Here is a 14,690-nt window from a genome sequence, read left to right on the forward strand (position 1 = left end):
TTATAGGAAGTATGCACAGATCATAACATAGATCCCAATTTATGTGCTCATAAAGTTATATCAGCACCAGAATGTGACATGGATACTATGGATTCCTCACAACTTGCCAACCCTTTAGAAGAAACTAAGATTTTGGTTATTCACAACCCCACAAAAGTTAAGTTCTTTATGTTTTTGAAATCGGTTTTGTCTTTTATCCAATGCTTTATAACTGGGCCAAAGGATTTTTATGCTTCTCTGCCAATTAAACCTTCTTTGCATGACATGGGCTTGGATGCAACGAATATTAAGAATTCACATTCAAAACTTTCATTAGTTTTCAATAAAACAGGGATGTTATCTCCAAGAATCAGTATGCATATTGGAAAACTCATCAAATTGGAGTTCAGATTGTTTTAATGATTGCTACTAATATGGTCTTTGGTATAGTAGAGGAAGAAGGATTTAATTTAGGTAATTAGAAAAATAATGATCTTGATGAGCTACTTAAAGAATTTCAATATTGGAACAATCAAGTTGCCCCACAGAAAGCTAACAGTTGCAAGATTTTAGAGCTTGAAGAAACTACATGCCAAGCTAATAAAATGGCTTTGTTATTGGACTCTTTCACAAGTCATAATCCATTAGGAGTTGAGGATTTTATATATCAACAAGTGGTTGTAAAATTAGATTCCACATGTGAGGAAACAAATTTGGGGGAGACTAAGATTATTAGGGAACAATCTAACTCACAACCTCAGAACACCCTGAGCCTATTTGATCCTCGTCAATCTTTTTCAATTGTTCAGTCTCCTTCTCTACGACAAAAAACTCTCAAGTCACCCAAATCGAGATGTCAACCTAAGGGATCAAAGACTAGAACTGAAATTGATTTAGGTATCTAGATGACATTAAATGATAAGTTTGTAGTTACCAAGAGAGTGACAAGGAGAAAATAGTTCTCCTTGTCAACTATAAAATTAACTCATGGAATATCAGAGGCATTAATTCCTCTAACAAGAGAAGTAGGATTCACTAGTTAATTGAATCCATGAAAGTTGATATTGTGATGCTACAGGAGATAAAATTATTACAAGATACCTTTGAAAAAACTATAGCTAAATGGCTGAGGTGGTCTTCATCACATTCTCCTAGCATTGGAGCTTCTAGAAGTTTTTCTATTCTATGGAATCCATTAACAATTTAGGAACACCTTATTCATGAACATACAAATTGGCAATTGCTGAAGATATTAGAGTTTGATGTTTCCTTCATTTTGATCAATGTTTATGGTCCTACTTCTACTCATGATAAACTTAAAATTTAGGACAAACTATCTCCATTAATTCAAATGCAAAATTCTCACCAAGTTATCCTTGATGGTGACTTCAATGCAATTATGAATCAAAATGAGAAATTTGGTGGCATTTACCCACCCCCTAAAACTATTCAATATTTCTCACAATTTGTGGAAAATAATGATCTCATGGACATTCAAACTTCTAATGGCAAGTTTACATGGATGAATAGAAGATCTAGTTTTGCACAAATTGTAGTTTGGTTGGATAGATTTCTACTTTTAGATGAATGGAAACTAGGAAATTACCACATTCAATCTGAGATTTTGGCAATGCCAGAATCTGATCATTTTTCAATTTCCCTAAATATCAGTGAACCAGTATCTCTAGATCAAATTCAGCATAAGTAATCTTTTAAGTTTGAAGAATGTGGCTATGACATCCAAATTTCCTTCCACTTTTAAAACAATGGTGGATTAGTGCTCCCTTTTTCCTAGGTTCTAAGATGCATCAATTTGCCATGAAATTGAAACATGTTAAATAAGAGATCAAAAATTGGGACAAGCACGTATTTAAGAATGTATTCAAGCAGAAAGAGGTTGTTAAATTGCAATTGGATGAAATTTATAGTAACATCATACAGTATGGGATGGATAATGATACTTATTTCAAGCAAAAAAACTTCAACAAGAGTAGGAGGAATTGTGTAGTAGGGATTAAGAGTATTGGAGACAAAAGTCTAGAGAAGTATGGTTACAACATGCAGATAAAAACACAAAATTCTTTCATGCTTCAGCTCAACAAAAGTGAGCAAATAAATCAATCTTTTAAATCAAAGATTCAGATTCGGGTAATATTTTAACTAATGCACAGCAAATCAAAGATGAAGGTGCCAAGTTTTTTAAGAACCTTCTTGCACTAGTAGAGTATCCCATGCCCTTGCCTTTACAAGTTGAGAATTTCATTCAAAATATACCAACAATGGTTCTCCCGCTGAGAATATTAAGCTCATGGCCCCTTTCACCATTCAAGAAGTTAGAGAGGTAGTATTCTCATTTCCTCTAGACAAAGCTCTAGGACCAAATGGCTTTACAACACTCTTTTTCAGAGTTGTTCAGATTTATTAGTAACTATTGAGGAATCTAGAAAAAATAGATCTATGCTTAAGTGCTTTAATACTACAAACATTGCAATCATTCTAAAAATAAAGGAGCCTAAAACTTTTACAGAATCTTGCCCAATCTCACTTTACAACCTAATATACAAGATCATCAACAAAGCTATTTACTTATGCCTTCAACATCTTCTTTAACACATAATTTCTCCCTAACAAGGTGGCTTTGTTCTAGGCAGAAAAATAATGGAGTGAGCAATGGTAGCTCATGAAGTCCTTCATTCCATTAACATTAATCAGTCTTCTAATTTTGTAATCAAGCTAGATATGCAAAATGCATATGATAGAGTATGCTGGAATTTTCTTTTCCAAGTTCTCCAAAAAATGGGTTTCTCTAAATGTTGGTGTAAGTGGATAAAACCATGCATCTCTGGGGCTTGGTTTTTAGCTATAATTAATGGATCAGCATTAGGTTTCTTCTCTTCTACACAAGGTGTCCGACAAGGTGAGCCACTCTCCCTAGCTTTATTCATTATCATGGCTGGAGCATTTAGTAGGAATATTAAGCATCATCACTTAATTGACAAGTGGAAAGGAGCAAAAATTGAGGGCACGCCAATATCCATCATGCATTCTTTGTTTGTTGATGACACATTACTTTTTGTAGTATCACAAGTTTCAAAAGCCAAGAAGATCAAGAAAACAATAAAACTATATTTAGATGTCTCAGGACAAAAAATTAATTCTCAAAAATCAAAGATCTTATTAATACAAACAAAGTTATATCAGACAAGATAGTGCATATTTTGGGATTTTTTGAGGACTTTCTACCTTCCACTTATCTTGGAATTCATTTTTTTATGGGATCCAATAACACAAGCTTTTGGGATGATGTCCTTCAAAGAATTAAGAGCACAATTGTCTCTTGGAAAGTAAGATGGCTATCCTTATCAGGTAGAAAACTTTCAGCAATTCCAAATTGTTACTTGGCTATCATGCAAGCCCCATCGTCAATCCTAATACAAATTTAAAAACTTATTAGAGGTTTCCTATGGGTGGGAAATATGAAAAATGAAAAGCAAATCCCACTTATTTCTCTTCAAGACATGGCACATATTCTTGTTTTAGGGGGGAGTTGGAGTTCATGATTTGACAACAAGGAATAAAGTGTTTGGTCACGAGTTGGTCTAGCAAATGTACACTAAATCACAGTCAACATGGTGTCAAATAATGTAGTAGAAATATTTAGATAATGATGATCCACACATAATATTTTTCATTTTGGACCCCTCTAAGGATTCTATTATTTGGGATTTTATGATTGCCTCCAGAGACATTGTTCTTAAATACATTTCCTAGGAATTAAAATATGGTGACAAGATTAATTTTTGGAGAGATTCTTGGAATGAGCAACCTCCACTAATCACATTTCCAAATATTCAAGAAGTTTTTTTAGCTTTAGAAGTAGAGTGGGGAAATCTTGTTATTCGCTTTATAGATGCAATATGTATTTTCTCAGGGAAAGTAATATGTAAAGATCTAGATCAACTCCCTATAGATAACTAGCAAAAAGAGCATTTTCAATCTATTCTTTTAGAAAGACAAGTATTTGTATCCAAGTATGAGGATTGATTATTGTGGATTCCAACTAAAAATGGTAAATATTCAATCAAAGAAGGATATAAACTCTTACAAAGAGTTGCATCAAAAAAAATTCCATCTCGAGCCTATATGTTCTGTTGGAATAATGTAGTGTTACCTAAGGCAAGTTGCTTTGCATGGCTAGCAATTAAACATAGGATTCTAACAAGTGATTGGTTGGAAAGATTAACTATTGCTCCTCCATTCAAATTCATATTATGTGATGAAGATTATGAATCAGCAGATCATCTTTTTGCAAGGTGTCATTTTTCATACCAGTGTTGGATGTTTGTTCTTAAAAAATTAAATTACCCCACTCTATTACAGTACAACATTTGCGATATTTTTCAAGTAGGGCCAATTCTTTACCCAAATTCCTTCTTTGTGGGAATTTGGAAATGCATTCTAGCATTAGTAATTTGAGCAATTTGGTGGGAAAGAAATAAGATCTTTAGAAAATAAGTTTCATCCCTAGACAAGGTGCTAGAGAGCATTGAAAAATTAATATCAGAAGTTACTAATGCAATTATTAGTAGATGTAAATTTAATCCAATTATCACCTCTTGGGATGGAGGTATCATTCGGGAATGGAAATCATTATTTATTCCATTCGGAACTAACCCAATCAAAAGAAATAAAACAAGCATAGACAGGTCAGCAGTGCAATGGTACCCTCTGCAGTTAGGATTTGTGAAACTCAATTTTGATGTGGCATCGAAAGGAAATCCAAGTCAATCAAGATTAGGGGCATGTCTTAGAGGTTGTAAAGGTAAAGTGCTTGCAATTACAATGGCACCCTTACCAATAGGAACTAAAAATATAGTAGAGGCTCAATCCTTACTATTAAGATTAATTCTTGCAAAGAAAGGGGAATATCAACAAGTATAAATAGAAGAAGACTCTCAAGTTATAGTAACATCTTGCATCAAGAAACAAACATCTTCTTGGCAGCTTTAGTACATTCTACAAAAAATATGGACCTTAATTGGTCAATTTAATGAAGTGACCATATCACACACATATAGAAAAGGGAATAAAGTTGTAGATTATCTTTCCAATTTAGACTATAATGGATTCACCAATTTTACAATGCAACCATCAATACTCATTGAGCAGTACAAAGATTTGCAAATGCTTATTAACAATGAGTTAGTGGATTGTCATAGCTAATCATTATTTATTGCCCCTAATCAAAATCATTACTTAGCATAGGGTGAAGTTAGTGAACTTCATGCCAATTCACTTTCAGTTGCCAAGTTTCATGATAGATGATGTCATCTGGATACAGCTAGTTCCCAAAATGGTCGTGTAGTGCAGTGATAACTTCAAGAAACCCCTCTTGAAAAAAAAGCCTAAAATGCTGGCGAATCCAACATTTTGTGGGTAGGAGAATTTTAATGTTGAGGGCAAGTTTTTTGTTCCATATAAGGAAATAAAATATTATATGTTGGTGATTTTTTTCTTGCCCTAGCAAAAATCATTTTAAATGTAGCCAATTAATATTTTTTCTTACTGACATATAAATAAATGATGGCTATTTTTTCCCTTGCCAAAAATGAATTAATAATGTCAGAGGCGAATTACTTGTTTCATAGGAAAATGAATAATAATGGTCTTGTCTAATCTTTTAGTGGTAAAATAAAAAATTATTTAATATAAAAGTGAATTTGCACGTGTATTGGCTAGTGACTATGTTGGTGTTTGAAAATGTTACCCATTTCAAATTACCTTGATGAGAACAAAACATATCTAGGGGTAGTTAACTCCCATTTTCAACATGCCCATTCAGACACCAGGCCAACTATAAGGCATGGCCCTTCTTCTTCTTCAGGCTTTGCAAAACCTGGGCAGGTGAACCTCTTTAGATCTGACTATGTGACCAGTGCAATAACCATATTCAGGATCTATAAAATCAGATGAAACACCTAATTCTTCTATGTTTAACCAGGAGATCACAAGCATGAAATAGCTAAGGACATGACTCATGAAACTGGAAAGCTAAGTGCGGTTTATACTTTGAATACCTTTCAACATAAAATGAAAATGATTTAATAGATTGATGATAGCAAGACCCAAGTATGAGCAACAAAATTTAATGATCCTATCTATGATCAGTGCCTTATCTATTAGGCAATTAAATGAATTATAACCATACATCTCCTGGAAATCTCAGACATATCTCTACATCAAGATCCCTAATCTATCATTCACTTTGTGACTAACATCTGCATCAAAATGAATCTCATACTCAGAATATCCCGTCATGAAATCAGTAAACCTTGTGATAAACACCAAACGGTTATATGGCTCTTGGTTCCATAAGCAAGGTATTTCAATCACATACATCACTAAATGAGATGCAACCTAATCTATGGTCTTTAATCATAAACTAGAAAAGATTACAGATCCACAAATAGGAGACAAGATTCAGACTGAATTTGAAACCATTGCCGCTCTTTATTTTCTTTCCTTGAAATCAAATACATGAAAAATGTACAGAATACTTCATAAATCACCTAACAGACATGAACTATTTGCATAAAACTCAACATGTTGTTCAATACAAGAAGAAATGCTGAAGAATGGTCTCTAGTGCAAAAACTGGAACCCTTACAAAGTATCAGAGAAAGAAAGATATAGACAAGAAAGAAATCCTGGATCTGATCTTTACTTGACAAGTGTCCACTTGAAAATCAATCTTCTGGCAACTGAAAACTTCTTCCTTCCTTCTCCCATCTTGATCTGATTTTGTTTCATCATTTTTTGCAACCGATTTGCAAATGTCTGTTTCTAAATGATGAAAACTTGCTGAGTCACCAAAATATCTGATTTACCCATTGAAATGCTAGTGAAATTTTGGTTTTTTCTAAATGAATCTACTCAAATTTCGACCCATACTACATTTCAACTATTTTTTACTGATATTCAGGTCATTAACTTGACAAAAAATCAAAACTGAACTTCCTGGTCTGAATATGGTTGCAATTCAGGTACCTGATAGAAAACCTAGTGTAGCACAAACTGACTGATACCTGTGCAAAAACTAACTCCAGAATTGGAATTTCATCTTCTCCCGATTCTGGCGATATATAACATCACCTATTTGGCCTCTTGGAAACCTCCTGAAAGTCTATTTGAAAAATAGTCCTCTGCTATGGCATTCCGACTTGCAACTTTCTTGAATTTAAAATTTTAAAAATTAAAACCTTCTAAAGTTTTAACTTTGGATTTAAGCCTTTTTAAATTTAAAAATTTCGTGACCCTATTTGATTTGAAATGAAACTTAACAAGCATAAAAATTTATTACTTTTTATTACTTTCAATTATATCACTACATTTTGAATCCATGGTCAACTCTATGTTTGACCACTGCCACATGGCGCTCCATGATTGGACACCTAATCTACATCATCTGCCATGTGTCGTCTCCTCGCTACTTCGCCATGCTTAACCTGTGAGAAACTCTGGTTAATGAGATAACGAGAGCCATTGGATGTGCCACATGGCATGATCTCGTTCAAATGCTCTGAACTCGCCACATTACCTCCTGCTCGCTGCCACTTGGCACGATCTAATTTGTTGTTGTCTCTAGGTAGGACCCACGATGCTTTACTAACTTCTCGCCGGGTTTGAAAATTTTTTGGCTAGTCGCTATGTCACTAGCCAAAATTTCTCAAATTTTTTGGCTAGCGCCATAGTGACTAGCCGGATTTTTTCTTTTTTTGTGGGCTTCAAAATTGATGACGTAATTGGTCTTTAATTGTGTTTGTCTTCAAAACTATGCTCTAATCAGACCCGAATGACATCATCATCTTTTGGGTTGAATTGAGAGGTCCCACACACACATGAGCTTTCAAAAGCTCTTTACATTAAGACATTACTAAGGTTGTGCGCTATGGTATTTAAAAACTAAAATTTTACCCCACACAAGCTATGTGGGACTAAGGTCTGCATCTTTGCCCTGCAGTTTTTTTTTTAAACCAGTTACTGCGATTTCCTTTATTGGTTGTGTGGGATCTTTTTGTTTGCTTGCAACGTGCCTGCCTTGTTTGCTTCTTGACATTGTGTGACTCTTCCTTGCGTGAGGCTTTTCTGCTTGTTGGGCGGTTCATTCTTTTGTCTTCTTTTGCTTGCTGCAGGTTGCCCCCGCGGATTTCTCTCATTCTAGTGTCTCTCTGCAACTCTCTCTGTGTATGGTCTTGGATCACCTTCTTGGAATTGTGTGGATTATGGAAGATGCCTCCCTATTTGAGTGCAAGTCTTTTCTTGTTTTGAGCATGCACTTGTATTGGTCTACATGTTTTTTTTTTATGGTGTGGATTTTTGTTTACAGTATGGAGTCTTCCTTTAATGCACTGGTTCTTGTCTTTCTTTCAAACCGGTGTTTTCTCTTTGTCCCGCCCCTGTTTGGCATCTCCTCTATTGTGATGCGGGCTTTCTTCATTGTTATTGTGCAAACTTAGAGCCTTTTTTGTAGCATGGGCAGTTTGTTTCCTTCAATGGTGGGATGCAGGCAGGATCTCCTTTTTCCTTTTTTCATGCGTGGGTAAGTTCTGCTTTGGCGCAGACTTTCTCAACGTCTGGCATAGGCTTTCTCTAACACCTATCTCCTCTTCCTTAGACATTTTCTATGCCTTGGCTGCTCCTTTTATCATGCGGGGGACTATCCATAAAACTCCTCGCACTCCCTGTTGGCGAGTTCCTCTTCATTATGTGATGCTACTGCTGAGGATGTGGCAGTCTTTGTTTGCAGATGGCATTTTGTGCCATGGACATCCTAGCATTTTTTGCATCTCTCTTGAATGTATGGGTGGCTTTAAAAACCATAGTGTCTCTTTCTGGAGCCGTTTCCCATCAGAGCTGATTATAAGCGATAACCCTCAGCTTAAGGAGCTGCCAACTCTCTCTAGATTGAGATTCCTGGAAAGGATTGATATTCACTCTTGTGAAAAGATACAGAACATTACACTGCCAACAACTCTCATCAATCTATATGTACAAAATTACAGATATTTGCAGAGTATAGTAGGATTCGGTGATCTTATTAATCTTACAAAGTTGTTTATCACCGAGTGTCCTCAGCTTGAAGAATTACCAAGTCTCCCCGGACAGGGCTGCATTGATATTGAGTTTTTGTGAAAAGATGAAGAAAATCTTAGTTGTTGAAGAGTTTCCTTCATTACAATGGATGCGACTTGGTCATTGCAGCAATGCATTGATACGTAATTACATTCATAACTTGAAGGTAATGATTTCAATGTCCTCCATGCCATGTATGTGGAGCTCTGTATATTGATGGCGTGGGGATCTTTGATTCAGCGACTTCTTTTCCAAGTGTGGGAGATCTTTTCATTCTGCCATCTTTGCTCTGTTACTTGTAGTGGCTTCTTCATTTGGCATTCTCTGCCTCCTTTCTCAATGTCGGCTATTCTCTGGAGAACCTTTTGTCTACTGCTTGGATCTTCTTTTATTGCCATTGAAAGCAATTAAGATTTCCACCTATGTGTGGAAACTCAAAATTGATGGTGACTCTTTATGTTTACTAATTATAACATGAGCTTCTTCCATCTTGACAGAAGTCCATCAATCTGATGTGATCAGTCGGGCCCCAAAGTGGGTCCGACTAAAAAAAAATTTCATTTCCAAACGACTGACTCGCAGACTGATCCATCGACCCTTTAGAACTGACTGGAAACCAATTCAATCACAAAATCACCATTAAAAACTCATTTTGAATCACCTCTATACCACTGTGAAAATTGTGTTAGGAGACTTGTTGCCTGGCTCTAAAAACTACCATAAACATCTAGTAGAGCTCTAAAACTTGGGATATATCATCTTTCTGATGCATTCGATAGGCCTGCAGAGTTTCGTTGCATGACAACATTGGAGTCAAAAGATATTGACCTCTGAAGTTGCCTCTTTAAATCACCTGCAATTAAACATGTCAGAAAGGTGGAAAGTACGTTTGGAAATGGCATGGAAAACTGGACAAACGGGTAGATGAGGTTACGAAAATTGGGGTACTGGTAGATTTTCATGAGGTGAGTATGATTCTACAATTTTATCTCATGAAAAATCACAGGACGCATTTGGCAAGCGTGCAAAGTAGGCTATCTGGGTTAGCAGGACAATGATCATCAGTAAAACAACATTTTTTGCGAACGGAATGACCCTGGAAAAGTGTGAAGATAGATTCGTCAAGTTCTAAAAATTTGCACACTTGTAATATTTTCAGAGGAAAAAATAGTGGTACAATTCATTCAATCTTTCCAATCACGGATTACAAGTTATGACACTACGAACAGGGGTACTGACAAATCTGCAAATGCTGACACCAGTAAAAAGTTACAAATTGCATTTGGAATCACGTTTCAAAACTAATCAAACGGATTCGTCAAGACTTAAAAATTGAAACATAAGAATTCTCTAATGTCAACTATGCAACACAAAATGAAATTTAGCATTTTAGTCAACTGGGTCAAATTTATAGTACGTCAAATAGGGCTTCTCGAAAATGTGTGCAAAGTGCAAAAGAATGAAAACAGTGACTGACCAACTTTGAGGGGTTCAAAACCTAGTCAAATGAACTCGAAACGACTCGAAATCTAAAACATAGGTTCTTGGGTATGGATACTAGATAATCTCAAAATGGCAAGTCATGACATATTTTTGGGTGTAAGATATTCATTGGCAAACACAACCTCCTGTCGTTGTTTGACACTAGGGCAGAATTTCAAATTTGACAAATGCTTGAAACAGGACTTCGCCAAATAGCTCAGAAACTCAATTTAACTTCACGAAACACTTAGGCATGTTGAATGAAAAGTGCTAGAAGCATTAAACACCTTAAGGGTCTCAAATGGATAGCCGGGTACAACCAGGCACATATGCATTTTAAAACCGTTTAAGGGCTTGATTTTTTCAGTAATGCTGAAAATTGACCACGCAATTTTTAGCACCAATAGACTGTACTGACTACTAAGTAGTCACTTCAAGTTTCAACTTGTGTACTATCTTAAGTCTATTATTAATAATGTCATAATGTTGTTACATCAGTATCACTATTACCAAGTCGGCTACTGTCACCTTCCTATTGTTAATAGTAAATACAATAGTTTTATTTATCATTGATTAATTAGAGATCAACAACAAAAGATGCATTTCAGGCCCACTCACTTGAAAAGACCTAGAATCGCATGAACTTCTCAAGAATGGAGGCACATGGAAAGTTTTGCACAATAATCTCTAACTAAAATTTTCTCAATGTCAGGCACTTTCGACTGTCTGACATTAATGCCAATACATTTTGACATTTTGGACACTTGAAAATTAATAGGAATACGAAAAAAAAGATATGAAAGATCGTGAATGGCAAAGAATTTAATTCAACTACCATTAAATAGCCTATTCAATTCCTGTTTCATTATCATTTCTCAAATTCTTCAATTTGAATTTGGTTTGTAGAGTCTCTTGAATCTTAGTCATGGATATGCCAATTCGCCTGAAATGCACTACAATGGCTCTGCAAAAGCCTTTTTTGGGTAAGATTCCTGATGATGTCCTTCCCATGATTTGCAAGCTAGATGTCCAAATTCCTTTTATCCATCATGCTATATTCATGGTCCTTAGCCATGAATTCTTAAGAAACGATAAGAGGTATTGTGTATCCACAGATATTACCTCCCGCTTTCTCACATCTCTTCTCAATCTTGGAGGCAATCAAATAGACATTCTGATGCTTCTGCATAACATATTTAAGGAAACATTTTAAGAAGATGATGTCAAAATTCTTGTATTGGCCAAGCAAGTATCGAGGCTGGGCTTTGGCATCCCTTTTGCAAACGTAGCAGACAGGTGTTGGGAGGAAGGCATAAGGTGCATTATACATAAGCATCCTTTCCTGCTCAACATGAACAAATGACAATTGACTTGCCATCGGAAGTGGGCATGACTTAGAAAGAATTTTCTATGGAAGTGGTTGTTGTTGGACAATGTCAGTGAGATCGACTTCACATGGCTGAATGAGTTCGGTGACATCATCTTCTCCAATAGATTCCTTGTAGAGGGACTTGAAGACCTTTCTAATTGAAGGCTTCAAGCCCTTAGCCCCTCAGCCTGCTAATGCTTCCAACGTCCCTGGTTCCCTATTTCCTAAATCCTTCGTCTTGTTTCCTTAACTGTTGTAGCATTACCCTAGGGCAAAAAAATATTTTTAAGATATCTATTTTTTCTTTGGATTGGGCCTTGCCCTTTAATGCAAATTATGAAATAGTAAAACCAAGCTGATTTAATTAGCTATTTTGAATATCTATGCTTTGTACAAACTACAATGTACATTCTAAAATATTATCAATGAAAATAATAATTTTTGGCTTCTCAAATCGTTGTTCCAACTTCCTGTTAGTCTACAACTTTTTTTTTGGCATCTCAATTCTCAATGCATTGTTTAAATGTTAGTCTACAACTTTGTTTAAAATAATTAATTGTTAATAGTTATAAATTTAGAACTCAGAAACAAAAAAAAAGGGTTTCAACAGTCCCTTTATGGTTTCATATAATATATTTGATTAAAAATTTATAGTAAAATATTATTCAATTGAAAATAATCCAATTAAAATTTTTGTAATTTCTAAAACTATTTCTCTTTAATCTGATTGGTTAAAACAAATGGAGCGATAAGAGCATATTGCAAGGAAAACTAAAGATTATAACCTTAACAAAATTAAATTAAATTTAGATAATTTATGTGTCAATTTTTTATTTTATACTTATCTTGTCACCTAACTTTTTTCATTATAAAATATTTTAAATGATGATTCATGAAGAATAGTTTATAAACAATTATCACATTTTTCAATATATGTTAATAATTTATAGATAATTAAACTATATTACATTTTAATTTTGAAACTAAATAATAAATATGAATCAAAATATAGCATTTTTGGTTATATTTTATTTATTTTATTTACATTAAACTATTGTCATTATTATTTCATATCTTGCACTAATTTATTTTATAAAATTCAATATATATTCATTGAATTCTTTACAATAAAAAGTTTAAACTTTATGATAGAAAACAAAATCATTTCTATAATATAGAAAAGAAAATCCTTTATTTATATTATATCATAACTATTATAATAATTATTATAAATTATATTTTATATATATAATATTTAATGTAAATAATTAAATTAAAATCATGATTTTGAATGGTAAACTTAAAAATATAATAATAATAATTAATAACAATTTCTTTAACAATATTTATTTCAATATTTTTCTCTAGATTAATTAATATGTTATTTAAATTCTTTTCAATGATCGAGGCTCTATTTCAGGCCAAATTTTAAATGATTGAAGTTAAATTCTATTTCTAATTTTCTACTCGAAATTGGGACACATGTACTCGAAGATCCTACCCAAAATCTCAACTGTTGACTAAAAGAAAGATAGATGGCCCAAGATGAATTTTGGATCGATTTGAAGAATATTTTCTCATGTGCCTAGATTCATCTAGAATTGTGACACATGTCTGGTCATTGCAAAGCTCAATTAAGTGTCAAGACTCGGTTAATATTATTAATAATTATGTTTGTGAACAATTATCACAACTATCAATATATATTAATAATTTATAGATAATTAAACTATATTACATTTTAATTTTGAAACTAAATAATAAATATGAATAAAAACATAGCATTTTTAATTATATTTTTTTTAAAATTTATTTTATTTGAATTAAACTATTGTTATTATAATTATTATTAGTACTTGTCGATAGGCTTAGGGCTAAGTACTATTGTGATACATTTTGGATTTTAGACTTTAACTAGTGATTAAATTTGTTTCATGTTTTTATGAGTAAGAATAAATCATTGTAATTTCTTTTATCAAACTAATATATTACATAGCACAATGCAAAAATTTTGACTTAAAATTTTTTATTAAATATTTTTCTAAGTTATGATTGAATGAATTCATTAATTTCATTTAGCAAATTAGCTCTTATATTGGCAGATTTGATAGATTTCATTTAGCTCTTATATTGGTTGGATATAAAAGCTAAATATTTCATTTTTAGTGTGATTCATTAATGTTAATATTTATTTATTTTTAATATAAGTGCATTGGTTTATATTTTATATTTTAATAATGTATTTTCTTATAAATTATAATATAATATTACTTATATTATATAATTATTTAAGATTTATTATTATTATAAAAATACTATTATTTTTATATTATAATTATTTATTATATAATAGAACATATATATCAATGATTATATTTATGAATAAAATTTAAATTTAAATTAAATTTATGTGAAAACTAAAGGCAAGTACTAAGCCACTATGTGGGAGTTGTTTCATATCTTGCACCAATTTTATTTTATAAAATTTAATATATCTTTATTGAATCTTTTTTATCATCTTTACAATAAAAATTTTATGATAGAAAAGAAAATTATTTCTATAATAGAAAAGAAAATTCTTTATTTATATTATATTATAACTATTATAATTATTATTATAAATTATATTATATTATATATTTATATATTATATAAACAATTAAATTAACTTGAAATTAGGACACATGTACTCGAAGATTCTACCTGAAATCCTGATCGTTGACTAAAA

The sequence above is a fragment of the Cupressus sempervirens genome, chromosome 11, assembly GCF_028749045.1.
Source record: "Cupressus sempervirens isolate cs-2001-9-10 chromosome 11, ASM2874904v1, whole genome shotgun sequence".
NCBI classification, from domain to species: Eukaryota; Viridiplantae; Streptophyta; class Pinopsida; order Cupressales; family Cupressaceae; genus Cupressus; species Cupressus sempervirens.